Genomic DNA, 26,748 nt, shown 5'->3' with positions numbered 1-26,748 from the left:
TTGCTTCAGCTACCCCAGACTAACACGGCTACATTTCTATCACTATTCTGCATATAACCGTGTGTGCTCACCAATGACCCCAGGCTCACTGGTGAACTGTGTAAACACTTTCACAACCTCAGTATTTAAGTTTTTAATAACAGTAGTATATGCTTTTCAGAGATTTTTTTTCCCTCCAGAGAATCTATCAAATCCCTTCTATTTCAGTACACACACACACACACACACACACACACACACACACACACACTTACTTACTCGGTCTCTTCCTTAGAAGTTCTTGCATTTTTGGCCAAGGGGCTGAATTTGGTTCTGTATGGAGAGCATCCATAGAACAGATTTAATCATAAAGTGGCATTAGATGGCAAAGGAAGGCACTTCTAAAGCCTGAAACAGCACAGTCTCTGCCAAGAGAGAAGTGGGGAACCAAACCCGATGCCCAACGTTGTAATTTCCCTATATGGCAATAAATGTGGATACTCTCAGGTCATGGCACCTACCTTACAAGTGAAAAAGAAATGAAGGTGATCACACATTCTGCATGTATTTTACAACATAAGCCTGAGAACTGGGAAATCTAGTAGCTAGTCTCACCTCAACAAAACACTTAATTACTCCGCACCCCACCCTGAATTCTTGTCACACAGGCATGGTAATGAAATCTCATACTAAAGTATGCCAAGTGCTTTGAGACCTTTGGAGGGATGGCAGTAGGTAGCCTCAAAGCTTGTTTCATATAAGCATTCTGAATTCAGTTTGATTTTGTGTACATTTTGGAACAGCATATTTTACACACCCTCAGGGATGTAAAATCCCAGTTAATCGGTTAAATATTACATCAACCTAACATTTAACTGGTTAATTGACTAAGCAGAATCCATGTGGGGATCCTGCTCCCAGCCCTTGCTGGAGCAGCCCGTGTCTGCATCAGGCCGGGTCTCCGGGGACAAAGGCTGCTCCGGACAAAAACTGTGTTTGCCCACAGAGGACAGGAAGCTATTCCAGCCTCCACTGGTTATGGGTTAACTTTCACATCCCTAGTATCTTCACTCCCAATATACGACAAGATAGAACTATGAAACGGGGTTGTTTGAACTGAAGTAGTTATGCCCACTGTAATAATTTATTTCACCTTCTGTAGATGTTGGGTAGAGTCAGAACACAGGCAAACAGATACCACAATCATGTAGATGGTCCAACTTTTTAAACAAAAAAGTTATTTCCCAGAGAGCGCTTCCCTCGACTATCATTTATGAAACTGGAAACACTCTCAAGAGGGAAACGTCCTACTTCTCCTGTTTCTCTCCATTGGACAATTGCAGGTGGCTGACAGAATTCTATCCTGCCTCTAACTGAATAGAAGCCCCAATGAAAAGCATCAAGAGCTCTGTGTTCCATCAATTTAATATCCCAGCGCCAGCCAAGCAGACACTGCAGTCCTGCCAAGACAAACATATGGGACTTGGCAGAAGGGGGGGAAGTTTTTGGAGACAGCCCTCCAGTCTAAACTTCTTAAGGAGTCGGTATAAACGTGCTTTTATAGAAAAGGTGCTGCCTCGTCTAAAAACACAGATTCAGCTCTGAACACTACCACCTTTCACCCTATGTTAGTTTAAGGTGTGTTCAGTTCAGCGACTGTGCAGAACCTGCGTCACAGCTACCTGCTGCTCGCTTTTTTAATCCAAAGACGAAAACTTTTTGGAGCCACACTGAACAGTGGCTGATTTATTGAAAGAAAAATAAAAGCAAAGAAGGATGCTTTGTCTGTCCCACATTTTCCTCTGCTTGCCCCCATCAAAATAGAGCTCCAGTAAGTGAAAAATTGATTACCAGTTTCCTAAATTTGTACCTCGAGGAACATACCTTAAATTTTCTGTGTTGATATTTTTCACCCCACATGAATACATTTTGTGTAGAGTCATCTGCTTCTGCTAATTCCTTCTTTGAAATCATGGAATTGACCACCACATTTTAAGCTGCGTAGTTTGCATCAATTAACCCATTGGTTATTAACAAAAAGGTTATATTTAAAGAGGCACTTTAACTGGACTTTTGTCGACAAAACTATACCTGCCACTGAGTTCTGTCGACATAACGTCAACGGAACTCAGCAGTTTTGTCGATGGCTGTAAACCTCATTCTACGAGGAATAACGCCTTATGTCGACAGAGTTCTGTCGATAAAAGGCGTTATTGCATCTACACTGTCCTTTGCGTCTACACTGTCATGTCGACAAAGCGGCTTGCTTTGTCGACAGAACTGGATGTAGGCTAGATGCTGTTTGTCGACAGAATCTTTGTCGACAATATCTGTCGACAAAAGCCTGTAGTCTAGACGCACCCTTACAGTCCCCCCAGCAGCTCTTGCTGTAATTGTTAACCACTCTACTCAAAGGTCACAGAAAATGGTCAGAGCCTCCCGCTCTCCTGGGGGAGAATGCCTTTTCCTGGGCTGCCCAGCTTGTGGAGCACCTCTCTAGCAGTAGCAGCTCTTTGTTGTGGTGCACAACTGCCCCTCTGGACATGCTAGCTCCATGCTCCACACTCTGGCCTGGAGCAGGCAAGAGATACCAGATCTCCTGGGCCTGTGGGGAAATAAGGCTGTGCAAGCAGTTACAGACCAGTCACAGACAGCCACATGAATACGAAGCTTGCCTGGGTGGGGGAGGAGAGGGGAAGGAGAGGAGAGAATCAGACGAAAGGTACAACAGGTGGCAGCAGCAGTGAGTGAAAGTGAAGGAACTGTAGCTTCAGCCAGCGTATCGGGTCAGGGAGGCCACAGCCAATCGGGTGCCAAGACACAGACCTGCGGTTTTTAAAAAGAGATGCCTGTCCTATTCGGCAGAGACCCCGCACCCTATTTTCCCACTCCGTACATTACTGTGGATACCTCTAAAGATCCCATCCCTTGTTATGAAGAGCAAGGATGAAAAGGAGATAGAGGAAGAGGGGCGTGCGACTGCAGAATGCAGATATGCCCTGAGCCAGGGCCTGTTTAAGATTTCAGTCAGTCCTGGCAGTAAAGCATGGGCACCCAAATGCAGAGGAGGGAACCTCAAAATGTACAGCAAGAAGAGGCAGAGCTGTTATCTGTTTTTCATTCCTCACTACAGATAGGCAGGGAATGCCACAGGGACCAGTTTGTTTATGTACAGATGGATGTCTCTTGAATCCTCCAGAAAGAGCTCAATGAAACTCTCTGCCAGCTTCTCCTGAAGGTTTCTAGGGATGGCAGCCTTAGTTCTTCCTCTGTGATAGGACACTTTCCCACACCAGTCAGCAATAACTCGGTCAGGCACCACAGCACTGCATGGACTAGAAGCAGTTGTCTTCTCTGTGCCTTTGTTACCATAAATTCACCACCGCCTGAGGCAAACGGTGCTAGTATCCAATGTCATTGATCTACGCTTCCATAGAGTTTCGTGCAACTGAGCAATTCCCTTTTAATTTCCTTCACTTGTGGCTGGCTATACTTACCATGGATGGAGTTGTGAGCTGTGCTCTGAACAAATCATCGTGAAGCAGAAGAGTTAATAAGGAAGTCTTGTTGAAAACTTCGGTGGAGCAGTGGAAGGGAATTATGAATTTTAACTTACATTGTAACTATGCTGACAATACCACCTCTGCTTTATCTGTAACTGCAGTTGTTGCAACTCTGAAGCGTTCCTCCTCCACCCCCACACATCACCAAGGCGAGAGGAGGAGGAGGAGAAAAAAAAAAGATGACTTGGGTTGCCCTCTACAATAAGATCTTGCTGCATTAGACAGTGAATGGCGAGTCTAGAAGATGAATACTGTAGACTGTACGGAAAGAGAAAAAGTGGACCAGAGGCAGGTCCAGGAATCTCATCATGGAAAGGTGAGGGAAGTGCACCAGGACATAAAGGGGCTTTCACAGCAGCAAATTCAGATTTTTCAGACACTTGGAGGACCTGCAGGTTCAACAATCACAGGCTCACCTCCCTTTGCAGTCCATGGAAAACTGCAGCTCCCTACATCCCCCCAACTCTCCACATGGTATCAGGGGTCACATCTCTAAGCCACTGTACCTAAGGGATAGCTTCACATACATAGACCTGAGAGCACCACGGTTGATGTATGTATCATTAAAATAGACATGAGTGTTCCTTCCTCTTCTTTACAATCTATCATAAATGTATTAAGGTTTTAATATATTTACTATTAATTTGTTCTGATTTTTTCTGGGGTGTTTTCATCACTCAATATAGCTTTTATTTGAAAAATAATTAATCTGTATTCATTCCCAATAAATGCTGCATCCTGCCCAGTGGCAGTGGAAGTAATTGTGTCATGATACACCCGTAAGATCAAAGACAAACACAAGGAAAAAATTAAAAATGTACAGCAACCACCACCATAGTAATAGGTGCACTGTCACTGTTATAATCACAGATGTGTAGTGAGCACCACCCAATCCCTAACAGGCCCAAACTGCAGGCCCAGAAACTGCATAGAACACCACTGTGCATGACTGTGGCTCACTGCTGAAGTGGTTTTCAAAGACTCCCTGAGCTATATTACTGTTCATTGAGATCTTCTAATAGCACTTGTGTCTGCTGAGTTTAAACAGCCAAAGAGCTGCTCCATCTCTGCCCGCCGTTCTGGCTTCCATTTTCCTCCCCTTGGATTCACACAGGCAGCTATAACCATTGAAATGTTTTTCTCGCTTAGGTCCTATCTGATGAGTAAACAACGTCAACGTCCCTTCAGTCAACCAAAAGCACATTCAACTCTGCAATTGCTGTGCTGGAAGTTGACTCTCTCCTGAGTGCTGTCTGTGAATGGTTTCATGAGCCAGCATAGCCAGCAGTAGGTTGGGTCCCCCAGGACATCTACTGGAATTTCAACAACCACTGGTAATCCACTGGTTGGAAAAAAAGTTCCCTGCTTGTAGCTTTCTGAACGGTCCCGTGTTCTTAAAGATGTGAGCATCATGCGCCTTCCCTCACTAGTCCACATTCATGTTGGTGAAGTGTTACAGGTGATCCACGTGCATTTGCATAACCACAAAAAGACAGTCCATTCTGCTGATATATTCTGTGACAAGGTGGTCTGGTACCAAAGCAGGGATATCTGGGCCATCTGTTACTCCACCACAGTTCAGGAAACCCATTATTGCAAATCTATCCATGATGTCCTGCACTTTGCAGAATCATTGTCCTGCATAGCAGGAGACGATTACTGACCCTACACACTTGCATCTCCAAACTTCCAACTCCAAAGTAATTTCTCATTGACCAGCAGCAATCCAGCATTACAAGTTTCCACCATGCAATCTCTGTACAATTCCGCACTGCCACTGCAGTTCTTGTTTTTGTGTTGCTGCACTGGAGGACAGCTGGGGTGAGCTCAGTGCACAGGTCTGGGAATGTGGTCTGAGAGTCCAAAAGTTCTACAGCTACTGTTTCTCATGCTAAGCCTGTATTATGCTACAGTCTCACACATCAGGGCTTGTTTCTTGGACACAGAAGAGGCTCTCCACCACCCAATCATCTTAAATTGGGTGTCTCTGTGTTCCCCAGCAACTTGCCCCCCAGGAAATCAAGTTCCCCATGACTCTTCTTGCAGGTCTGTGCTTGCAACACTCATGACAACAGTGCAGGCTCCGTGATTCTGTCAGAGATGGTGGACAAGGACAAGTCCGGCACAGGGCTGTTGTCTTCTCAAAATAGGTGTGAAAATTATGAGATAGGGATGATATTATGGAGTAGAGAAAACTGAATAATGGGAACTGAATTTCACAGTCCCAGTCATCTCTGTGCTTCTCATTTCTGTCCACAATGCATTGTCAAACCCTTCCAAAACATAGTGTACTGGCAAGTGTGGAGTTGCACACTGGGATACCTATCCCTAGTGCACTGTAGTCAACAAAACAAGCACTTGTTCTGCATATGCATGCACACAAGAAATATATTAACCATAGTGGCTTTTGCCAACATAACTTCATCAGGAAAAGATTCTAATGTAGACATGCCTTTAGATACTTAAGGAAACCTTTCACTGTGCACTGAGCATGCGCAGTTTACAGTAACTCATGGTTCTTCCTGTTCCCCAAAGTCCAGGCACACATACTAATCACAAATTTAAACTTTGAAATTTCATTCATTTTCGTTTTAGCCCTCTTTAAAAAAAAAAATCTCATTAGAGTCTTTACAGCGGGCCCAGAGTACATTCACCCACCTCTTCTATAACCCCCAAAATAGCTGAAAGGGTTTTGCTTAAATGTTGCCCATTTAAAATCATCACATCAGGGCTGAGATCAAACATGGAAAATTTCACCTCAAGTAAGAACTCTTTTCAAGACCATTTTGAGGTATATTGCAGCATCAACCATTTCCACGTGCCCAATTTCCAAACAAATGCAAGATCAGTGGTTGTACAGAAGTCAACACTGAATGCACATTACAAATTTAGAGTGTGTTGGTCTTGATAGTTTCCTTTCCAGTTCTCTCCTTGCTTTCATTCCGGGTAGCTTTCATGCCACAAAATCCTCTCCTTCCAAGGTCACCATTAACATCTTTCTGGACAAATCCTAAGGACATCTTTCCTCAACCTATCCATTGCCTTTGACACTGTTGATCACAACTTCCTCTTCAGTTCCATCTCCTCCCTGGTTGCTGTGACATATTCAGGTTCTTCTCTTGCTTCTCCAATACCAGCTTCATTGCCACCTCCTCCACAGTAATCCTCAAAAGATTCAATCTCTTCTCCCTAAGCAACATCTCCTCTTGTAACTGACCCTACTTGGGCCATGAACAGTATTTAAATCTAGGATCTGAGGCTACGTCTAGACTGCATCCCTATGTCGGAGGGATGCAAATCAAGCATGTTGAAATTGCTAATGAAGCAGGGATTTAAATATCTCATGCTTCATTAGCATAAACATGGACGCCGCTTTTTTTTCCCCCCCCAAAATGGAGCTTTTTCAGGAAAAAACAGCAGTCTAGACACGGATCTGTCAAAAAAAAAAAAACCACCCTTTTTCAACAGATCTTGTATTCCTCAAAAAATGAGATCTAGCAGCGATGTTTATGCTAACAAAATACAAGATATTTAAATCCCTGCTTCATTAGCAATTTCGACATGCCTAATCTACATCTCTCTGTTGACAGAGAGGTGGAGTCTAGCACAGCCTAACAGACTACAAAGGAATGAGGTTTTGATATAAGAGTAACTCCTCAGCACACAGTCAACCTTTGGAACTCCTTGCCAGAGGATGTGGTGAAGGCTAGGACATTAACAGGGTTCAAAAAAGATAGCTTCATGGAGGTTAGGTCCATCAATGGCTATTAGCCAGGATGGGTAGGAATGGTGTCCCTAGCCTCTGTTTGTCTGGAAATGGGTGACAGGAGAGGAATCATGTGAGGATTACCTGTTGTTTTCCCTTCCTCTGGGGCATCAGGTATTGGCCACTATTGGCAGACAGGAAACTGGGCTAGATGGACCATTGGTCTGACCAATATGTTATGTTATGTTCTTAATCTAACCTCTTATCTGGACTAAACCTTAGAGACACAGAAAGTCCAACACTCTCCTAGTGTGGGTCACACTCACGGCTATCAGCTGTGCTGTGTTCAATACTCTTACCTTCACCCTTCCACATATAACTCTCTCTCTGACATCCCTTTCTGGATGCCTGCCAACTCAAACAGGACACTGCATAAAATAAATCTGTCTACATAGGGCACATGCATCCAAATTTCCAGTCACCTACTTGGGCTTTTCATCAACGAATATACACAGATGGCACTGATACTTACTTTATTCAAAACAAATACACTTTGTGAAAGGGAACGTTACAAATTGGTGTAGGGAGCAGTGCAGTAAATGCTGCTCCTTTAGAGCACCCCAAGGGTAGACATGCCAAGTCTGTTTAGAAAAAAAGTCCCTCCATTAATTATTATTAATTATTATTATTATTATTAAATGGATCAGGAATAAAAGGGGCAGATAGATTGACTTTTCAGAGCAGAAGTGCAATTTAATGCTTCTCACAAAAATTAAAGAAAGAGAGTTTCATTCCCCACCCCAAATCAAACCCCTGTCCATTCAATTTTGCAAAGTAGTGAACACAGCCTGGTCCTAATCCAGCCAGGAACCTAAGTGCTAAATGTTAAGAATGCTCTTCAAATGTTTTGTTGGGTCAGGGAGAGAGGGCTCAGCCCCTTTCACAATCAAGCTTTCAAAAGGATTACAGTTCAGGAACAACATACAAGCAGAAGTACAGCACTCACATAAACAACTCACTAGAATGAGATGGAAAAGGAACTCACTTTTAGCAAACAAAAACACCATCCTCTCCTCAACGTGATAAACTTTAGAAAACCACCACTATTAAAATAGGAAAGAACAGAGAAGAATGCATACTTTCTGTCCCAAATGTCAGAGGTTGTTGGTCTCTTGGATCTATTAACATGTTTTGAAGGCCATATATGCATAGGTCTATAAAAAAAAAACATATTTTGTGTTACTGGATGATCTCACAGATTAAAACGCTGTGATAGAACATCCAGAAATAAATACATGTAGGATTTGATCGCCCAGCGGTGTATTCATTCTTTTTGGATAAAGCACTTTTCTACATCCCTTCACTGGAAAGAATTACATTGCAGAAGCTGGTAATTCTTGAAAAGACACCATTCAGTTCTGGACAAAAATGAAGACTCCTGTCATTCTCCCAGGATCAGAGGATGGGAGAGACCCTCTATACAAAGACCTCTCCGTTCCTGCATAGAAGAAGGGGTCAGACTCCTTTACATCATATGTCCTCACCTTATACCTCATAATGCAATATCCACAGGTCCAGACAGTGGGCCATACCATTCTCCCAGCAGGGAATACTTAGGAAGTTTAGTACAGCCAGAAGCTTTAATTTGTCTGCACAGCCTCTCTCATGCTACAGACTCCCTTTCCATCATGGGTCCTGAGACAACTGTTAATATGGAGCAGGAAGAACCAGGGAATAGGACTTTACCAACACATGACTGTGACTCACTGGAGCATGCTCACTGACCTCTGAAATTTCTGAGGACAGATTACTCCTCCCGAAGCTGCTCACTCTCCCGTGTTGTCTCTGGCTTAGTAGCTGCTGTGTGTGTGTGTGGAGGGGGGGGGGGGTGCCTTTTTCTCTCCTCCTCTCCCCACCCCAAATAGGGGAGGCTTTAAAAAGGTCTCAGGCAGTCCTGAAATGGAATCAGCTGATTCTAGTTGGTCCAAGGTAGCCCTGTCTCAGATGATCCCAATCTGCTTGAGAACCCCTTTTTAGCTGATCCTGACTGAACAAGCAGTAAACTACTAGTTAATCGGGGAGTGGGCCTTTTATCCTGCTAGGGCTGCCTTTTCCTATTCTACTGGAGCAATATCTGGCCTGTCACAGGTGATAATTACGGTGAACATGGACACGACTTCTGTTCTGCAACACGGACGATCACTACTGTAAAACAAAGTATTCGGTTTGTGCCTGATCAAAGTAAATGGAGTTGTGGAAATCTGAACTGTGACTACCGTTGAAAACCCCTATTCAGCACAGCAGTAAAGCACAAGTTCAAGACCCATTGAATCAGGGTCATAGAATCAAGTATGTAGATACACGAGTCTACTCCTCGCCCTTCATGACGGATGCATTCCGGGCACCACCGCGAATGTGAAATCCATGAATACTGGGCACAGTGGCTCCCAGTCACCACAAAGAGCTCCTCACCATGAGGGCCCTGACTGATGCTGCCATCTGACAACACCCCCGTCCCCCGCCCTTCCACTGAGACCACCTCTCTCTCCCCCAGGCCAAGGGATGGGACACAATGGGGGGAGGGGAGGAAAATGGGAGAAATCCGTGAATACACAAAATTGCAAATAGCAATTTAATGAATTGCAAGGGTCTCCTTTAGTTCCAAAATAATTGCTTGCAAACCAGGGAATGCTGCCTTCCTCTGAGTCTTAATGAGAGATTTACCTGTAATGCTCATCTAGTTAACTTTATTAAACCCAGAATGTATTCTTTTCCTTTTCCTCATTGCTTAATTTGTTCTAGTTTTGCCTAGTTCTCATTACCCAATTTATAATTGGTCCATATTTATTAGTTAAAACAAGCTGAAAGCAGTTACACAGCCAAATTCTGTGATGACATCCCATACAGGAAAAAATATTTTTGGACCACTTACAGCTAGCATTACAATTGTATAGGTGTAGGTATGTTTGTCCATTTGCCGTTAACTAAAACTGTGCCCACACCTACCAGCACAAACAATAAAACCTTCTGTCTTTTGTAATGCAGACCAAGAGCACAGTGCTCAGCTAGGTCAGCTCTGTATTAATTTCACCTATGTGTAGACAAATGTAATAAAGATATTTTAAAAATGGGAAATATGGAGCAGACTGTTAAATTATAAAATTTGAAATTAATGTCATTTACAGTAACATGAATTAAAATCACTTCCATAAATATTTGAAAGTGCAAGCTACTAGACATGCAAAACGCTAAAATTTAGAAAATGGATGTAAAACCTGAATTTCATATAAAAAAAAAAACAGCAACAGGTGGTGCAAATCCCTTCTCTATTGGAAAGATGCCACAAATCTAAAGAAGGGCAAACATCCAATTTAATAGAGATAATTAATTTTTTTATCGTCAGAATTCCAGTTCAGACAGTATACTTTATCATTTATACCTATCTGGGGGTAGAGATTAGAGACCTGCAACTGCTCCTTGTGATCACTTACATTACCAGCATCAGGTTTGCACTGTATTTAAAAGGTCAAAGAGATCAAGAGCTCTCTCTGAAAACAATCCCAGGAGGAATCCTACACTGTACGTGAGTTTCAGTAACCAAAATTCACTAACTAAATCAAGGTATCAGCAAATCAAAGGAAAGACCATCTCAATGAAAACAGAGGGGGCAAAGTAACTGAAAGGAGAATTGCAAGTATGAAGCACATACTAGGAGCTAAGTTACATGACTTACAGACACACAGATACGGACATGAGTGACCCTTGCTCCACAGGAGACCTTCCTCTTCCCACAGACATTGGTTTGTTCAGCTAAAAATAACGTGTGTCAAGTTTTCCATGATGCTGATGGAACTGGGTTCCCAGTGCATTTTTAATGGCCCAAGGTGCACACTGAATAAAGCAAGTTCCAAAGACACTCTTCCCTCACAGTGTAAGCTGAGCACTCAAGCTCAAATCCACAGCAACAGTGCAGAGCCCAAATATGTGCTGCTCTGAGGCACTGAGGAAAGGTAAAGGTGGTTTCCTCTGATTTGTAAAGATCTACAGTCATGAGGTTAGTGGTGTCATCCGCTTTTGTGTGGCAGCGGGGACTTGCTGCCGGGTCCCCCAAGCTCTCATCTCAGGGTCCTGTGATTTTTGGTGAGGCTTTTTTTTTTTTAAATCAACATTTCCACTGTCTCACTCTCGTTTACCATTGTCTCTGAAGCAGATGTACCTTAATATCAGCCCTGATGAACAATTGGGTTGGGGGAGCTTTGATTTTTTTTTTTAAATACTCCTTCCTCTCTGCTTTGGATCCTTTACTAAGTGTTCACAATAGAATAGGAACTGAAGAGGCAGTTGGGCTGAAATTCCCTTTATGGTCACAGTTCAGAGCACAATACATTTTTGGTGAGGCTTTTTTATCAACATTTCCACCAATGTATTGTGCTCTGAACTGTGACCATAAAGGGAATTTCAGCCCAACTGCCTCTTCAGTTCCTATTCTATTGTGAACACTTAGTAAAGGATCCAAAGCAGAGAGGAAGGAGTATTTAAAAGAAAAAAATCAAAGCTCCCCCAACCCAATTGTTCATCAGGGCTGATATTAAGGTACATCTGCTTCATAGACAATGGTAAACGAGAGAGTGAGACAGTCAGCGTCACATTTGCCCACCTTTGACCGCTGTAGTGAAATGCATTAGGCACCGGTTTTGCAGCTGGGAGAACTGGAGATTAAATTTAGTCTGTGACAGAGTGAAACTCAAACCTACAACCGTCAGGATTGTAGTTAAACACAAACTTTACTGCACTAAGCCGAAGAGCAAGTCTACACTAGAAAATTAGATTATGCCCTGTGAAACATAATTAAGCCACCCTAATCAACACTGATAGCCCAGATCTAGGGAAGAGCTACCGTGTGTCAGAGAAGTAGATTTATTATAAAGGTGCTGGACTAAGCAGCTGTGCCATGTCTAGTACAGACATATTCTCGCTCATATATATATTTGAGAGACAGAGAGAGAGAGAGAGGTACATTTCCAAAAAAAAAAAAAATGCAAATGTTTGTGTTATTGTATATCTTCTTTAAGGGAGTGACAGAACTAAAGTAAACCCTGAAAATGGTTAGGGCAGTCAAAGGATTCTCTAAAACAATGGGGCAGACAAGACTGAACTTTTAGTTGAGTGGGTTTCCTAGGAAACAGAGGAGGAAGATGCAAATGACCCATCTTTGGACTCATCCTTTTGAAGCTATGCCCTGAGGAGAAATCCACTGCTGATCATCTGTTATATCAGGACAAGACCACAGGTCCAAACTGGATAAAGGAGTGACTCTCAGGGCTTGTCTTCAGTTACCCTGAGATTGATGATCTAGAGATCAATCCTTCCAGGGTTTGATTTAACAGGTCTAGTAAGGATCTACTAAAATCAACTGCTGATCCACTGGGTGATGAGGAATAAGGGAAGCTGATGGGAGAATTTCTCCCATTGACCTTCCACAGTGGGGATGCCGCAGAAATTCATCCTAAGGAACATCGACTCCAGCTACGCTATTCTCATTGCTAGAGTAGTGTCTCTTAGGTCGACTTTCTCCAGTAGTGTAGACCTACCTCAGATTCATGGATGTGCTTGTTCTACGCTAACAGCTGTGATGAACTTGTGACCACAAAAATATCTCTTTGTTGGTGTCTGAAGCACAGTTCACCAGCCAGAGCCTTGCAGTGATTTCTGACTAGCATGTTTAAGTTCTTTTAGAGATTTTTAAATAGGTAATCTCTGTAATGCTTTTATCTTAAAATAAAATGTTTCTGCTTAGAAAGAGATGCATGCTAATTTATAACAGTGGCAATTACACCATTGCTTTGGCTGTCTAACTTTGCTGGGGAATTTACAGTATAAGCAGGGAACTGTGCAGCCTAAAGTATCCCATAGTCAGGAGAGAATTGTGTACCTATCCAAGAGCGGTGATAGATGGAGAGCCACAAGACTGAGAATGGTCATCCTGGCCTTACCATGGAGGAAGAATAGAGGTGTAGTTACCTTCATGCACTATGTTACTAGATATTTACAGGTATACACATTTAATGGCAAATATCACCCCATGCAGAAGGCCACTACAAGGTCTATAACACCATTTCCCACTTGAACATGACCCTTTACATCGGCTGTCCTTACTCATAGGGTTGCCAACTCATTATTTTATCAAGAGTCTCCCCGAGTTTGTCATTTTCACTAGGGATGTTAAGAGGTAACCTAGGGTACGTCTACACTACAGCGCTAGTTCGAACTAACTTAGTTCGAATTAGTTAATTCGAACTAAGCTAGTTCGAACTAACGCATCTAGAACTAAAAACTAGTTCGAACTAGCGTTTTGCTAGTTCGAACTAGGAAGTCCACATTGAGTGGACTCTGAACAGGGCTTAATGATGGCCGGAAGCAGTGCCGGCAGGGCATAAAAGGAGGACTTAGAGCATGGAGATGCTGTCTCAGGCTAGCCGAGGGCTGCGCTTAAAGGGTCCCGACCCCCACCCCGGACACACAGTTCTAAGGGGTGCCCCGCTTGCAAAGAAGTTCTGGCTTGGAGTGCCCTGAGTGCCCACACTGGGCACATCACACCACTCGGCCATCAGCCCGGCTGCACTTGCCGCAGGCTGCCATCTGGGGAGAGGGAGTAATTGGGGGGCTGCAGGAGAGCTTCCACCCCCAGAAGCCCGCAGAGCCAGCCCAGTCCTCCCCATCGGGGGCTCGTACCCCATTCCTCCCTCACCTCTTTCCACTTACCCTTCCCTAGCCCCCCTTCTTATTGATGTACAAAATAAAGATAACGTTTCTTCCAACATTGACTCTGTCTTTATTGAAAAAAACTGGGGGAGACTGGGAAAAGGAGGTGGGAGAGGGGAAGAGAGAGGCTGGGAGAGGGGAGGGCAACTAACATGATCAGGGGTTGGGAACAGGTCACAGATGAAGAAAGGCTACAGAGACTGGGACTGTTCAGCTTAGAAAAGAGGAGACGGAGAGGGGACAGGATAGAGGTCTCTAAAAGCAGGGGTTGGGTGGAGAGGGTGCATTCAGAAAAGTTCTTCCTGAGTTCCCATAAAGAAGGACTAGAGGACACCAAAGGAAAGGAATGGGTAGCAGGCTTCAAACTAGTAAGAGAAAGTTGTTCTTCTTGACAAAGCAAATAGTTAACCTGTGGAACTCCTTGCTGCAGGAGGCTGTGAAGGCTAGAACTAGAACAGAGTTTAAAGGGAAGTGAGATAAAGTCATGGAGGTTGGGTCCATGGAGTCCTATTAGCCAGAGGGTAGGAGTGGTGTCCCTGCCCAAAGTTTGTGGAAGGCTGGAGAGGGATGGCACGAGACAAATGGCTTGGTCACTGTCTTCGGTCCATCCCCTCCAGGGTCCCTAGGGTTGGCCGCTGTCGGCAGACAGGCTACTGGGCTAGATGGACCTTTGGTCTGACCCAGGACGGCCATTGTAAGCTCAGGGCTCAGTGTCGGGGGTCTCAGTGGACCCCCTTGATTTTCATGCACACCTGGTCCTGGGTGGCCAGGCTGGCAGCTCTCCTGCCCTAGACGGCCACTTTCCTGTGCCTAGTGCAGAGATCGTGGACGAGGTCCACGATGTCTGCACTAGCCCAGGAAGGTGCCCGCCTCTTGCGGTCCAGGGCAAGCTCCCGGGAGCCGCCAGCCTGGTCCCGGCAAGAGGGGGTGGGCTGGGGGGCATCGGGTGGGTGGCTCTGTGCCGTGCCAGGTGCAGGGTCTGCTAGCTGGGTGCTGGCAGGCTTGCACCTGGCACGGGCACCGTAGCCAGCCCGTGCCCCTTTAAGGGGTCCGGGGCCGGGAGGGGGGCATAGAGTTTCCCTGGTGTTGGCCAGAGTGGCCACCAGGGAAACCTGGGGAGGGCTAGCCTCCCACTAGTTCGAACTAAAGGGCTACACAGCCCTTAGTTCGAACTAGCTAGTTCGAACTAGGCGTTAGTCCTCGTAAAATGAGGTTTACCTAGTTCGAACTAAGCGCTCCGCTAGTTCGATTCAAATTCGAACTAGCGGAGCGCTAGTGTAGCACCTATTAAAGTTAGTTCGAACTAACGTCCGTTAGTTCGAACTAACTTTGTAGTGTAGACATACCCCTATTAACTTGTTACCCGGTAAGTATGCTCTTTATCAACAGGCTCACAGCCCCCTGCCCATGCTGTGGGCTTTCTGGCCCAGCTGGACCAACTGCACTGCACCTATGGTGCAGTGCAGCAGGCCCCACTGATCTGAAGAAACCACCACCCACATTGCGGTGGGCTAGTCCAGGCCTGGCCGGAGCAGCCATCCCATGGGACGTTCCAGCCCGGCATAGTTAACCAGTTAAATATGTCATTTAACCAGTTAACTTTTTAACCAGGATTTTACATCTCTAATTTTCACAGCACCTGACTCAAGGGGTTGAGAGAGATTCATAAGCTTGGTCCTGGTAGCGGCAGGGGACATGGAGTGCCAGGTAACCGCCCCACCCCCATTTCTCTCCCTTTCTCCCTGGACCAGCAACATCTTGAATCCAGGAAACACTGTTTCCCAGGGTTGCCAAATTAAAGAGGTTCAAGTGTTTTATAATTAGTTTTTGTATTACCATAATACATAGCAGACCCAGGCATGGGCCCAGAATTCATTATGTTACGTGCTATACAAACCCAGAACTAAAGGATAATAGTTCATGCCCCAAAGAGATAGTCTTATGATTCTAGAAAACAGGGACAGTGGCTAATTTTGCTCAATTGTTTTAACAGATCGTGTCACTTGTGGCAGTGTATAGCATTTGTAACCTCTTGCTCTATAAGAGTTGCCTCTGTAAATTATGTAGCCTTCTGAGAATATAGGAAATGAAATCCAGGGGAGTCTTCAAAAATTTGTCTCCTTTGCCACATGGTATTAAATGTTATCAGCTAGCTACTGATTTAGCTAACAGACTCACTCTTTAAATATTAGACTTCCAAAGATATGAGTTCAATCAAAAGTAGAGGTGAAAAAAAAGTGATCCCATAAGACAGATTTTCTTACCAGACAGAAGACACAGGGAAACTGAAAAGTATTTTATACTGAAGGGAGGAATCTCAGCATTCATGCATCCAGAATGCCAAGAGTTGGCAATATTTATGCACCCACTAGTATTGTGTACTTTTCCATCTGCTCTATCGCTGGGGGGAGGTTTTTGTTGTTTGTTTGTTTCCCCTCGCCCTCAAAGGGGCCAAGAGCAACACACCCATATAGGTTTTTCCTTTCTCCTCCCTGCAAAAGATACAGTTTGCACATTATTTTATTAAATCTGATATAAACCTGTAAATTAGATTAACCAAGACTGAAAGAAGAAATAGGGAGCGACGAAGGCAAATGATTTAATCCAACATTTAGTCTACGAGTTTGTTTTAAATTCACAAATTCTTTGGAACTTGTGATGTTGAATGCAAAATTCCAATGACACCTACCAAAAATAAGTGTTAGATTAAAATTTATCATTGAAATTAAATTCTCTCACCCTATCAACAGGAACTTAATGCTTTCTTGCTTCCTCCCCAAATTAACCCAGCATTACATTTCCTGACCATATCAGTCTTGTTGCTCCTTTTACATACCTCAAAATCAAGCAGCTCTGAGGTCAAATTCCAGATAAAAGCAAGTACAGCACTAAACAAACAAGGAACATCAAAAAAAGCTATTACTGAATATGGCTTCTGTATCTCTACTCTGCAAAATGCAGTTTCAAATTCAGTACAAACACTACAGTCAATAAGAACTTTGAGAGAGGTTACAAGGATTAAGTTGTGAGAACATTGACTATTTCAGTATCTATTTACTTTCTTTTACTGAGAACCATACTTCACCATGTGTGATATGTTAAGGAAGAATATGAATGAGTGCCCAACTCATGTGTAGTGTATGTATATGCTATCAAAGACCCATAGAAGTTACACAAGCTGCCACAAACTATTTAAAAAGTTGTACTTACTAATTTTATTAAGCCTGGGCCATTTTACATACTGCTAGTTTGGAGTTTGGAAAAGGTGAATTTAAGAAGAAGATTCCATTTTTTGTAACAAAAGCGAAAATCCAGAAGGGAAATTTCAAACTGCCCTAAAACCAGTTTTCTGAAAATACACAAATCACCTGCACTGAAACCCATTCTCCTTCATGGGCATTAGATACATAATTACTCTGCCCACCACTCCAAAAATAGGCTATTTTGTTATATTTCACTTGGAATAGGGTGTACACCAAACGCTGTAAAAGATACTGCACTACATTTTTCTCCTTTTGAGTTTCATATAGATATTGTACTTTGATTCACACATTTTAAAAAAAAATGTAGCACTGCTCCACCATGCTTGTGGCCATGGGTGACTGTGGGATTAGCCTAATCAGGTAAATTTTTAATCCGTATATGGGAAATACTGGATGAAATTCACAGAAGGATTTGGACTATACCTAATCTTAACACTTTTAACATTCAGAACCTGCACATGCTACTTTGTGATGGAGGTGGTTATTTTTCTCATGCACCAGATAGTTCACTTGGCTCCAATTTCAAAAAGCACATCATATAATGCTGGTGATGTTGACCTGAGTAGGATAACTCCACCTTGTGGATGATCACGACTATGGCAGCCAAAGTTCACCTTTCTATGCTCCTTGTCCCAATCTACCCTGTAGCATACTGCTAGCTAAGCATCTTCATTAAGATGCAATTCCTTCTGTCCAATACTAAATCCAAAGAAATGCATCAAGGAGATGCTGTAACATTATTACTTGAGCCTTTCTGCATGAAAGAATCAAGTGTTTCTCTTAAACTAACCCCCATTCACCAAAACCACTCTTCTAAATATCAGACTTTAGATTATAAATAGCACCTAGTTTCCCCCATCCAGATTCCAGCCTCCGTGTGCTAAACTAACACTTCTCATCTTGTAGTCCAATCGGCACACAACTGCGGCCCAAGTGACCCTGTCACAGCCCTATAGGTAGTATTGGATGTGGCCTACATAACAGTGCAGGCCACATAGGCAGCCCACAACGGTAAACAGGTTGAAAACAACTGTGCTAGACACTGACTGCATGCACTTAATGAAAATGCAATCCCTCCCCCAGTGGTTTCCTTACTTTAGAGTAAGTCCAGAGGAAAGTCTAAATTGCTGCCATTTTCACCTTCTTCCTAGCCCTCAGTGTTGTGAGTTACACTGACTTAGATTAATGTAGATGCAAAACCACTGACTGGCCTAACCCATATATATTAGTCCCACTAAGAGTAAAGGAGGGGAATCCAGCTAACTGACCTGTTCCGTAAAGAGAGGAGCACAGCAGCAACTAACAAGAGGCTGCGAGTAGGTGATCAGCTTCCTTCTTTAAGCTGCGTAGGCTTCAGTCTCCTCAGCATGCAGGTTAGAATAATTGAGGCTGCCTTAGAGCCACCTGCAAAATGTGACGTAGTACCGCACCTTACGCAGCAACTCTGAATTCAGCTCTGTGCCCCGGTGGACTCTTATTCACTTGGACAGAAGATATGCCAGTTATGTTAAGCACATGTTATGCACAGTTACTCAGTCTGGAATTTAACTTTTTACCATGGGATGAATTATTGTGCAAAGCTCGTTTATGGCCCAGCAATACTCCTTTGTGAATTCCATAACTATTTTGCAACTTCCCAACAACATGCCTTTATTGGGTTTTTTTAGGGTGAAAAAAGTATTATTTTTATTATTTCTTCAAAACAGCCCTGCTAAGACAACACACAATGTTTACAGTTACTGCTGCAGTTAAGAAATCCTGGGGGAGGGGAAAGGAAATCAATACAAGTGAACTGCTGCCGGGAAGCCAGTCATCTTATCTCCTCTTAATCAAGGGATCGGGTCTCATACAGAAGGGCTGTCAAAGGGGAGAGAGCAGCATTACTTTCATCCTTATTTTTAATTATTTAATATGCTGCTGCCACAGTCCTGAAAGGAGAATAAATACAGACCCTGTTTCAAAATAAACCTCATGGACAACAGCAAACATTTCTTTGGCTTTCCGACCAATGTCTTATAACCATTGCTAATGGAGTCTACACTGAAACATTAGATTACCTTAGCCTTTTACAAGCAAATACAGAATTGGCTGTGAAGGTGGCATATTGAGATACCTGGACACTGAATTATTCTGTTTACATATAAAACAGGTACAAGATAGGCAGCAACATGGCAAGCTTCCTCAGAATTCATCACCAAATCATTTCAATCCTGATCTGAAAGGATCACCTGTACAGGCGAGAAACCGGGTTTCCCCCCTCTTTCCACTTAATCCTTAAGACTCATAACAGCACAAATTTAGCACCAACACCGGGCACGGGCCTAAATTAGGCCCCCTAACTTCACCTGTTTTTCTCCACTCAGGCAAAGCAGGAGGAGAGCTAGATTAATAGTCTAGGAGAGGATTCCTTGGGCAACAAGAAACCCTCAGGACCAGATTCAATCCTCATCAGGTCAAACAACTTTTGTGGAGTCATTACCAGTCAATGCAATGGTGCATCTTCAGGACTGGTGCGCCAATCCAAACCTGCATTTTCTTCCCCAGACTGAAGGGCAAAAGCTTGCCCTCTGATGAAAGGATTCCCAGAAAACTCAATAAGGGAAATCTCAGAATTTCCTTTCCCAACAGAGAAGCCAAAAAGATACAATCTGTCCCCCAGTTCTTAGACACTGCATAGAGGTACAGTCTGCACTTGAGTTCTCAGACACTGGAGGGCTGGCTTTAAGAATGGCCCATTTATCCAGAAAAACAATTTTCCATTTAGTGAAAAAGAAGGCTGGCTCACCCTACTGGAGACTCTCAATGCTAACCTGACAAGCAAGGTGAGAGAGTAATTTTTAAAAATCACATTCATACTTTGGAAAAAACACCTTCTCATCACAAAAATGCATCTTATTTCCAACCTTAATGATGAAAGCACTACTGTACCAAAAAACCCACATCCTTTAAAGATGTGAAAGATATTCACCATGGGTATGTCTAGACTGCATCCCTCTGTCAGCAGAGGGATGCAGATTAGGCAGGTACACATTGCAAATGAGGCAGGGATTTAAATATCCCGTGCCTAATTTGCATAAAGATGGCCATCGCGTTTTGCTGACAGCATTTTGTTGGCAAAAAGCGGCAGTCTAGAGGGAGATCTGTCGAGAGAGAAAGCCTTTTTCCACAGATCCTATAAACCTCCTTGCAAGAAGCATAAGGGATCTGTCGAAAAAGGCTCTCTCTCTCGGCAGATCCCACTCTAGATTGCCGCTTTTTGCCGACAAAATGCTGAGTTGGCAAAACATGGTAGCCATTTTTACGCAAATTAGGCACAGGATATTTAAATCCCTGCCTCATTTGCAATGTCGACTTGCCTAATCTGCATCCCTCTGCCAACGGAGGGAAGCAGTCTAGACATACCCCACGATACACACTGTTTGCTAAGTGGGTACATATTTGAGAAACTAAGATAAAGCACACGCTCGCAGGTGCTGAGTACCATCATCTTCTATTAAAGTCTGCAAAGATGCTCAAAAACCGACTAAGCTCAGACATTAGCACGTTAACTAAAAGTATTGCACCACATAAGCATTTTGTAATAATGTGACTTTACAGCATCCTAGCAATATAAGAGGGCTTTATATAGGTGTAAAGCAATCTACACCCACTTTTAAGGGCCCCTTTCACTACCAGAGGCCCTAATGTAAGTGAGAATCAATGCCCCATTGTATTTAAGATCTTTTTGCATTCTGCCACAATTTCAAAATGCCTGTTACAAAAGCAATGTCTACATGTCAAAAGAAATTAGACCATTGACATCTTAAATATATTTCCTGCAATAGTTTTGAAAACTAGCTGTAAGGAGGCCTATAGAAAGAACTTGCGATTTAATGTTGACAATCACAATCATGCTTGTAAATAGAGGGTGAGAGGAGTTTTATGTATTTTATAAACTTTTTTCTGGCTGCTTTCCTTTAAAAAAATTTTTTTTTCCAGTCCATCCAGCATCTATGTTTCTTAAAACTATTAAAATAATCTTATTATCTAATCTTTTAATTACTTCTACTTTCCCACCTCCTATCTAGAGTGCTGCTGGGTAGAGTAACTTTCTATGCAGCACAAGAGGAGACGTAATCCTATTTGAAATTGAATCCATAGGTACCACTTCATGAAGGCTTTTTAAAGTACAAAAAGGTCTTTCTCCAGGAAAAGCTGAACTGAAGACATTTGTTTAAAGGATGAAACAATGCACTCTTGCCAGAGGCCTATACAAAACAGGCAGGGTTTACATGCTGCAAAACTGTATCTCAATCTTCACAAGTGTTTGCAGTTGTAGACATCTGCGAGAAAGTGCTGGAAACTGGAAAGCCATGAAGAATCCTGATGAGACAGCAGAACTTACCGAATGGTCTTTCCTGATTTGCTCTTATTGCCTATGGTGAAATGGGCCCTGCCCATGCTCAGCAGAGAGAGACTTGCTCCTCAAGTGGAGCAGGTCCTGCCTTCCTAGAAGAACCGTGAGGTCCCAAATGGCAAATTAGTTCCTCACTCTCGTTATGAGCTGAAGTTTGGAATGGTGGCTCCGGAATTATCCCCTGAGCTAAACTACTCACATTTTGTTTAGGAACGTACAATCCTGTTTAATTGATTAACTGGTTAACTGATTAAAAGAAGGTAGGTGGGGGGTGGAGAGCGCTGCAGACCAGGGGTGCTCCAGGCCGCTGGAGCAGTCCCTGCCTGTGACGAGGGACGGGGAGGGGAGGTGGCCAGGCCCACCACGGACAGGGGCTGCTCCAGTGGGCCCCGCAGGGATGGAGCAGCCCCTGCTCATGGTGGACAGGGAGCTGCTTCAGCCCCTACTGGTTAACCATTCACATCCCTAATTTAGTTAAGGAGGCCTACCTCTCAGAGGAAATCCAAGACCTTTCAATCCTTCCTTGCCTAGGTACACTTGCTTCCAAATCTGTGTCTTAGCCCTGGTGCCTCTCCACATGGACAGATCACCCACCTGGTATCTGCCCAGAGAGGGACAATGTGTCTGCTGGGGTCCCCTCTCCATCTTAGTGGCTGAAATATCTAGCCTATTCCACAGTCACTGCAGAATCTTGAGATTTCATGGCTGCTGCTATTGCAAGACACTCTCACACTGGAGTTGTAGGTGATAAAGGGCCAGGTGCTGCTGGTAAGATGCTTTCCACTGAGCACTGAAAACCTGGGGGGTGTAGCCACCTGAAACAATATAACTAACAGAAACCTCCTTCCAGAAAAACGCTTTTATAGCCATTTGCTACACACAAGACAAACTTCCTCAGTAATTAGCCGTTATTTACTACATAGTAATGGAGGAATAACCATTTCCTTATTAATCTATAGTACTGAACTTGGTTTTGCTGTTACTGAAAAAAGTAACACCAATGTTATAAGGGGAAAAATGGGGGATGGGAAGGAAAGAAGAGGAAACCGGGCCATTTAAAGGAAAGGTTCCATAGGAAAAGCAGGTACCAGTGTGAAGAAAACCAAAACTAGAGAGAATTTTGGATCAGCAGACACTGGCATCAGCAGCTCCGAAGATGGAGTTATTAACGCAAGTTCCATCCTTGCAACCCACTTACACCAGAGTACCTGAACGGTTCATTATCTCGGTGTTCCCCTGGCCTCTGAGCACTCAGGGAAGGTGTGAACTCCAGAATGGAGTGATTTCCATGTTGGGAGGGAAATGAGGGGCACAGATAGGCTATTTGCTCTTCTGATAGACAGGGAAAAATCCTGCCCCTTCCACCACAGAGCATCAAGGCCACAGCAACAGCATCCGTAGACTGACCATGTTTCATGCACCACTCAGGACACCTCTACACTAAAATATACAAAATTGGGAATAATACTTGTACACTGAGATACCAAGTGAAACAAGGAGTAAGATTAAAAGAGTGAGAGATGAACGTTCCATACAATCTGAAACGGATAACTATTAAACAGACATTTACTTGCTATACACTACTTGAAAATATAGCACACTAGACTGGATTAAAAAGGTCTCCAGTGTGCTGGAGTGTGAAACTTGAAATGAGTCAAGTCCAGAAAAAAATATACCTCGTGGTCTGGCCCCAAACTGAATATCAGAATAAAACAGAGGATGAGACCAGGTTAAAAATGATAAATCCAATATAATTAATTGGAACTGAGATTATATAAATATATGACATTCTGGCCTGGGTGGGAAATTACTCAAAATGTTTGTACTCCAAGCACAAGCCGCCCCAATAATGAAATGGAGAAACAACTCTCTCCCACCAAAGAAATCTAGTGGGCATATGTATGAAGATGTAAAATTAGTTTTAAAATCCACTATATATTTGAGTTTGTCTGTCTGTCCGCCATTCGTTCAGGAACAACTCCTAAACTGTAAGAACTAGGACCTCCGAATTCAGTATACAGCTTTCTCTTATCATAAGGTAAAGGCAAGGTAAGGGTTTGATTGTGCCAGGAAAATGGGCAGTACCAGGAATGGGACTTCTTCTCATCAATCCATACAGAAAAGAGAGACAATCCAGGCAGGTGAAAGGGGCTGGCTAGGGGTTCATTCCACCCCACCCCTGTCCAGGACTGCCCCAGCCCCGAGCCTCCCACCCTTCAGGTGCCCTTTAGGAACATTCGTACAGGAACATTGGAGGGCGTTCCCCTTCGTCAGGGAGTGAGTGAAAAGTGAACAGTTTGCTGAATTCCTCATTCTAGCTAGGGAGTGCAGGGACAGACAAACCTGGACCTGCCCCAGCTGAGGGACATGCTCCCCACCTCTGGCTGTGCTGGCTGGAGAGGAGTTGTGGTAGCTATGGAGAAGAGCGTCTCACGTGGTCCCAAACTGCAGTGGTGAGACACAGCTGGGGTAGTCTTCTCTCCCTGGGCAACCTGCATATTGAACCTCTCTTCTCCAGCCCTACCCCAGGCCAATGATTTAAATGAAGAAAAAAAACATTTTTTGAGTTAAGAACCTGAGCAACTCTGGGTAAATCTTATCTATTGTAATATAATCAAAAACCTACACTCTTCACAGCAGGCACAATGATTTTTATAACACCTGTCCGGGACAGTTCTCCAAGTTCAAGAAACACTGTTGTAGAACCTAGTCCCGTATGTTGCCTCTGATGAAGCCTATGCTACCCACTGGTTGGATCTCTTTCCAAAGAAGGAACTCTGTTTGTGCTGCCAGATATATTATCCTAGGTGTACCCCTCAAGTATTAATGTAGATATGCTAACAACAGTTTTTTTTTCTTTTAATGAGATATTAAAAGCTGCATTAGTCAAAACTATAATACAAAAAACCTCAGCTCATTAGCTCAAACTACTGGGAGCATTCCAAAAAAGTCCCTTGTAGATAGGAGGTTAAAAAAATTAGAAGAGAAATATTTTCTGCATATACAGCACTTTTGCCACTGACATAAACCAAGAAGGAACCTGAAATATCCATTAGAACAACTCACCCAGGGAGGTAGTAGGTTCTCCATCATCCTGAAGTATCTTTCTCAAAGAACCTCTGTGTGAGCCATAGCATATATTGGCTTAATAGAGGAATTGCTCAGTGAGGTTTTATGGCCTGTGTTGTGTGGGCAGTCAGAATATATAATCATAATAGTTAAAACCTATGAATAATGTCTCAATGCTTAATTCTATTCTTATTCAAGACAGCAGTTAAGCACAGGCTTAAGTGCCATTCTGATTAAAATTGCTTTCCTAAACCAGGGGCCCAAGCTCTCCACCCTGCAGAGACTTACTCACACTCTTAACTTCACGCACAACAACAGCCCCATTGAAGTCTGTGGGGCGGTGTGTGTGATCCAAGTTAAGCAAGTGCGTAAGTGTCAGCAAAATCCGGGCTTGAACTTTTTCAAATTTAGAAATTACAACAAGTAATAAAAGTTCTTCACACAGGAATCACAACAATATTCTTCCATATTTACAATGTTTTTTAAAAATAATAAAGCTTGCTTGTTTTCAAGGTTAAAAGTGAGGTTTCTCCAAATAAGAGGCAGAGAGGGTACTTCAAAACTATTGTAGGAAGACCTATGTTGACATGAGCTGATACTTGCAGGTACAATGTATGGACCGAAGCAGAAAATTTGCTGAATCAAAGAAGATCAGTGTTGTTCTAGCAGCATTACCAGCACTTCCACTGCTTACTGGGCTATTAGAAGATATTCAGGGGTAAATTTGAGCTAAACAGCAGCACTGAGAGCCAGGACTGTTGGCTGTAAACAAACGTGATGAGACCGTGGGAAACTTGGCCACACTCATGCCAGTGGAAATCTGGCTAACTAAAATCATGCTGGACCATAGGTATTGCCAGACTAGAGAGGTTCAACCTGTATAACCACAACACTACAAAAAAAGAAATCATTAGCAGATGGGGACAATTTAATTCCAACTTTATGGTATCAACAAGTATTTGTACAGCCACATTTTTAAAAACACCAAACAGACATGCATATTTTTCCTGCTCTGTGGATTAGTTTTTTACTTTCAGATCAGTGACAGAAATGTCTCTGTGGTTTATGAGGTTTGTGTCAGCCTTTTAAGAAACCATTAAGTAGTAAGAGGCCAAAGTAATTGTGATTCTATAACTTTTACATGCATTTAGGGGAAAAAAACAAAAATAATAAACTTTCAGTGAACCCAATTATTTACCTCCAAATATTAAGAGCAGCTACATACCCTGAGGTGATTTTGTATAACCGATGTGGAAAACCAGATAAACTGTCAGATTAAGCAAATAATCCAGTAACTGCTTATTCTGCATTCAACAGTAGATCAGAAGTGAACCCGTAATCTTTATTCAAGCAAGGGTAGCCTGTCCTCTCGGGGTTCCTAAATGCATTTCTCTGCCACCTTATCCACGTTCAAACTGTAATTCAAATGCAGGCAAAACTAAAAAGAAAGTTGTATCCTACTTTCATGTGTTATTGATTGGCTCAACCAAAAACGGTTTGTTTGGGGTATCTTCGAATTTATACTAGTGGTAGGGTGGCCAAATCTCCTAACCAGACAGATCGGATACCCATGGCTATAAATGGCATCTGGTTCATCAAGTCAGGAGAACTGTCAGCTACACTAGTTAGAAATCTGTGCACAGATTTCTTTTTCAAAGCAGATTATAATTTTCACAAAAAGAGCAGCAAATCTAGTGGCCATGACAGTTTGGGGAAGAGAAAGTGTATACTCGATAGAGAGCAAAGAAAGGAAATCACCAAAACAAGCTGTTATTCAGACTGAGTAACTCAGGCTCACTTGCCCTAAATATGGGATTTGAAAGATAAACCTATAAGGCACACATTAATGTAACTTTTAAATACATGGGATGGTGCTAAGGAGGTAGAGGAAAAAAAACAAAAAACAAACAAACACCCAGAAACAAGCAAGGCACCAGACAAGTCACCCTAGCCTTCACTCAGTCATACATAGCCAGAGACACATCTGGAAACATATTGCGGGTACAATCC

General features: G+C 43.1%; 1 protein-coding gene and 1 long non-coding RNA gene across 5 annotated transcripts in view; one reads left to right on the top strand and one right to left on the bottom strand.

The window, feature by feature from the left end:
* Positions 1–26,748, bottom strand: part of ADAMTS3 (ADAM metallopeptidase with thrombospondin type 1 motif 3) — a 187,276-nt gene that overhangs the window by 142,978 nt on the left and 17,550 nt on the right. The gene's annotated exons all lie outside the window — the stretch shown is intronic.
* Positions 1–26,748, top strand: part of LOC142829517 (uncharacterized) — a 49,698-nt gene that overhangs the window by 9,836 nt on the left and 13,114 nt on the right. Inside the window, exon 2 of the long non-coding RNA XR_012903954.1 lies at positions 15,647–15,717. This is a non-coding gene — a long non-coding RNA (uncharacterized LOC142829517). The remainder of the gene's footprint in view (positions 1–15,646; positions 15,718–26,748) is intronic.

Source organism: Pelodiscus sinensis, chromosome 5 (genome assembly GCF_049634645.1).
Source record: "Pelodiscus sinensis isolate JC-2024 chromosome 5, ASM4963464v1, whole genome shotgun sequence".
NCBI classification, from domain to species: domain Eukaryota; kingdom Metazoa; phylum Chordata; order Testudines; family Trionychidae; genus Pelodiscus; species Pelodiscus sinensis.
This window is presented reverse-complemented; position numbering and strand designations above follow the sequence as displayed.